Genomic DNA, 5,000 nt, shown 5'->3' on the forward strand with positions numbered 1-5,000 from the left:
CCAAAAGCTTTGGTTTCCCGGAGGCTGCCCGCCGAGTCATCGGAGGAACTGCGGCGGATCGCTGGCTGGCATCGTTTATGGTTAGAACTAGGGCGGTATCTGATCGCCTTCGAACCTCTAACTTTCGTTCTTGATTAATGAAAACATACTTGGCAAATGCTTTCGCTTCTGTTCGTCTTGCGACGATCCAAGAATTTCACCTCTAACGTCGCAATACGAATGCCCCCGCCTGTCCCTATTAATCATTACCTCGGGTTCCGAAAACCAACAAAATAGAACCGAGGTCCTATTCCATTATTCCATGCACACAGTATTCAGGCGGGCTTGCCTGCTTTAAGCACTCTAATTTGTTCAAAGTAAACGTGCCGGCCCACCGAGACACTCAATAAAGAGCACCCTGGTAGGATTTCAACGGGGTCCGCCTCGGGACGCACGAGCACGCACGAGGCGGTCGCACGCCTTCGGCTCGCCCCACCGGCAGGACGTCCCACGATACATGCCAGTTAAACACCGACGGGCGGTGAACCAACAGCGTGGGACACAAATCCAACTACGAGCTTTTTAACCGCAACAACTTTAATATACGCTATTGGAGCTGGAATTACCGCGGCTGCTGGCACCAGACTTGCCCTCCAATAGATACTCGTTAAAGGATTTAAAGTGTACTCATTCCGATTACGGGGCCTCGGATGAGTCCCGTATCGTTATTTTTCGTCACTACCTCCCCGTGCCGGGAGTGGGTAATTTGCGCGCCTGCTGCCTTCCTTGGATGTGGTAGCCGTTTCTCAGGCTCCCTCTCCGGAATCGAACCCTGATTCCCCGTTACCCGTTACAACCATGGTAGGCGCAGAACCTACCATCGACAGTTGATAAGGCAGACATTTGAAAGATGCGTCGCCGGTACGAGGACCGTGCGATCAGCCCAAAGTTATTCAGAGTCACCAAGGCAAACGGACCGGACGAGCCGACCGATTGGTTTTGATCTAATAAAAGCGTCCCTTCCATCTCTGGTCGGGACTCTGTTTGCATGTATTAGCTCTAGAATTACCACAGTTATCCAAGTAACGTGGGTACGATCTAAGGAACCATAACTGATTTAATGAGCCATTCGCGGTTTCACCTTAATGCGGCTTGTACTGAGACATGCATGGCTTAATCTTTGAGACAAGCATATGACTACTGGCAGGATCAACCAGGGAGCTGCGTCAACTAGAGCTGAGCAGCCGGCCGCCCGGGAGTGTGTCCCGGGGGCCCGCGCGAACACGCAAGCGTCCGCTCAATTATTCTGCAAACAGGAGGAGGCTGAGCTCCCCTGCACAACACACCTCGAAACCCTCTCAGGTCCCGGCGGCGCGCAGCGCCGTCCTAAGTACTTGGTCGGGTTCGAGAGAGGCGCAATCGCCCGGAGTTAGGCGAGTAGACGCTTTAGGTGCGACCACCCGTGCTCCCAACTGAGCTTGCCGCTGCCGACAGAGGCCCGGGAGCGTGCTGTCGTGGCATTGCCGGCGGGAGACAACACGCGCCACCTACGGTGACCGGCAGCTCCAACGCCAGCGCCACAGAAGGACAAAAGCCCTACTTGGGTGCCGAAGCGAACTCTCCCAGCACAGCGCACGCGCCAACACGTCCGCACAGCTGCGATACAAACCACCTGCGAGAACCGCTGGGGCGACCGAGCAGCAGACGGCGTCGCGGCGCCGAGCGCCGGGCGGCGGCGCATCCTCAGCGCACAAAGTCCTCAATCGGACCAGCACACTGCAGATGGCCACCGCGCTTCGCACCGGGCCCGCGAGGACCTACTTTGGCCGCAAGGCGCCGCGAGCAGGGGGCGCCGGCGCGCAGCTGCGCCGCCTGCCGCGTCCGTCGGCCGGCGCGCCTGCCACCGGCCGCCCCCACCAGCCGGCTGTAGCGCGTGCGCCCACGCACCGCGCTGCCAGCACGCCGGGCGGCCCCCCCTCACCGGCCGGGGACGGTCCCACCCAGCCACCGCCGCGTATCGCCTCACACCCAGATCCCCTTTCACGTTCGTGGGCATGGTGGGTCCCCTTTCACGTTCGTGGGCATGGTGGGTATCCCTGAAACAACCGGTTAATAGCTCGACCGATCGTCGCCAACACTGATTCACCTCTAGCGAGAACAACCGCACCACAACGGGTTACCGGTTGTTCATTTGCGTAACGTCACCAGCAAACGTACACGTCCATCGCCATTTGCAACGAGTATTGCATGCCTGTGTCAGGTGTCACAACACACTACGTCTGCCCACATAGACGCAACAACATGTGCACGCCTAGAGAACACGTGGAAGGTAGACCCCGTACGTATGCGGTGTCCATTGCGCGAACGACTGTCAGCCCGCCTCTGCAGCATGTCGCAGATGTGGAACGCGGTGCAACATGCTATCACGGTGTGTGAGAAGAGACGACTACGTCCGAATACACGCTCCACTACATCAACAGACTGCTCATGCTGATCGCCATCCAGGGCGTCCGTTCCTCCCACACGTCTGTATGGCGTACCACACTGCAATCCAGCTCTTATAGGGAGACGACACGTAGCTGCGTGCACAATATTTGGACTGTATGGTCCGCCGTTGCTAGGCGCTGTCGTCATACGGTCACATGGGCCACGATGTATCATTCAGTACATACGGAGCAATGTGCAGTACAGTTTGTGGGTTTTGCGTACATCGGCGGACAGGTGACAGGCCGTACCACAACGTAGGCTGAGTACGTCGGCATGCGAAGGGCATTGAACATGCAAACTTCTCACCGACCAGCTTGCGAAGGCAGGGGGGAAGGGGGGGGGCATGTACGTCCTGCTGCTATCCACACTACAGTGTATAGCAGGAGCATGTGGAAAGTCAGCAACACCTGCAAGGTGTTTAACATGACGCGATACACAGGGGACCGGGCAGTGCGAGTAGCGAACTATATTGCGAGGGTTGCGGTTAGGCAACACTACACTACTTTAACGGGTTGCATAACAATTACAGAGCAGGTTCAGCGACAACGTGCGTCAGGTTAAGGCGCAATATAGTTTAGGTTACGGCGCACTTTAGGTTAGGTTAAGGCACATTATAGGTTAGGTTAAGGCACAACATGGGTTACGTTAAGGCACAACATGGGTTACGTTAAGGCACAACATGGGTTAGGTTAAGGCACAACATGGGTTAGGTTAAGGCACAACATGGGTTAGGTTAAGGCACAACATGGGTTAGGTTAAGGCACAACATGGGTTAGGTTAAGGCACAACATGGGTTAGGTTAAGGCACAACATGGGTTAGGTTAAGGCACAACATGGGTTAGGTTAAGGCACAACATGGGTTAGGTTAAGGCACAACATGGGTTAGGTTAAGGCACAACATGGGTTAGGTTAAGGCACAACATGGGTTAGGTTAAGGCACAACATGGGTTAGGTTAAGGCACAACATGGGTTAGGTTAAGGCACAACATGGGTTAGGTTAAGGCACAACATGGGTTAGGTTAAGGCACAACATGGGTTAGGTTAAGGCACAACATGGGTTAGGTTAAGGCACAACATGGGTTAGGTTAAGGCACAACATGGGTTAGGTTAAGGCACAACATGGGTTAGGTTAAGGCACAACATGGGTTAGGTTAAGGCACAACATGGGTTAGGTTAAGGCACAACATGGGTTAGGTTAAGGCACAACATGGGTTAGGTTAAGGCACAACATGGGTTAGGTTAAGGCACAACATGGGTTAGGTTAAGGCACAACATGGGTTAGGTTAAGGCACAACATGGGTTAGGTTAAGGCACAACATGGGTTAGGTTAAGGCACAACATGGGTTAGGTTAAGGCACAACATGGGTTAGGTTAAGGCACAACATGGGTTAGGTTAAGGCACAACATGGGTTAGGTTAAGGCACAACATGGGTTAGGTTAAGGCACAACATGGGTTAGGTTAAGGCACACCATGGGTTAGGTTAAGGCACAACATGGGTTAGGTTAAGGCACAACATGGGTTAGGTTAAGGCACAACATGGGTTAGGTTAAGGCACAACATGGGTTAGGTTAAGGCACAACGTAGGTTAGGTTAAGGCACAACGTAGGTTAGGTTAAGGCACAACGTAGGTTAGGTTAAGGCACAACATGGGTTAGGTTAAGGCACAACATGGGTTAGGTTAAGGCACAACATGGGTTAGGTTAAGGCACAACATGGGTTAGGTTAAGGCACAACATGGGTTACGTTACGGCACAACATGGGTTACGTTACGGCACAACATGGGTTACGTTACGGCACAACATGGGTTACGTTACGGCACAACATGGGTTACGTTACGGCACAACATGGGTTACGTTACGGCACAAATTAGGTTAGGTTACGGCACAAATTAGGTTAGGTTAAGGCACAAATTAGGTTAGGTTAAGGCACAAATTAGGTTAGGTTAAGGCACAAATTAGGTTAGGTTAAGGCACAAATTAGGTTAGGTTAAGGCACAAATTAGGTTAGGTTAAGGCACAAATTAGGTTAGGTTAAGGCACAAATTAGGTTAGGTTAAGGCACAAATTAGGTTAGGTTAAGGCACAAATTAGGTTAGGTTAAGGCACAAATTAGGTTAGGTTAAGGCACAAATTAGGTTAGGTTAAGGCACGATATAGGTTAGGTTAAGGCACGATATAGGTTAGGTTAAGGCACGATATAGGTTAGGTTAAGGCACGATATAGGTTAGGTTAAGGCACGATATAGGTTAGGTTAAGGTACGATATAGGTTAGGTTAAGGTACGATATAGGTTAGGTTAAGGTACGATATAGGTTAGGTTAAGGTACGATATAGGTTAGGTTAAGGTACGATATAGGTTAGGTTAAGGTACGATATAGGTTAGGTTAAGGTACGATATAGGTTAGGTTAAGGTACGATATAGGTTAGGTTAAGGTACGATATAGGTTAGGTTAAGGTACGATATAGCGTAGGTTCAGATACACATTGTTGTAGGGAAAGGTGTATTGGGGGGGGGGCGGCAGGTTCGTTGATAGT

The 5,000-nt window shown here is 51.8% G+C and overlaps 1 non-coding gene across 1 annotated transcript in view; it reads right to left on the reverse strand.

Moving 5' to 3' along the window:
* LOC126435826 (small subunit ribosomal RNA) overlaps positions 1-1,199 on the reverse strand; it is a 1,909-nt gene extending 710 nt beyond the window's left edge. Inside the window, exon 1 of the ribosomal RNA XR_007580223.1 lies at positions 1-1,199. This exon is cut by the window's left edge and continues 710 nt beyond it. This is a non-coding gene — a ribosomal RNA (small subunit ribosomal RNA).
* Between the last annotated feature and the right edge of the window lie 3,801 nt (positions 1,200-5,000).

This window comes from Schistocerca serialis, unplaced genomic scaffold (assembly GCF_023864345.2).
Source record: "Schistocerca serialis cubense isolate TAMUIC-IGC-003099 unplaced genomic scaffold, iqSchSeri2.2 HiC_scaffold_1219, whole genome shotgun sequence".
Taxonomy (NCBI): domain Eukaryota; kingdom Metazoa; phylum Arthropoda; class Insecta; order Orthoptera; family Acrididae; genus Schistocerca; species Schistocerca serialis.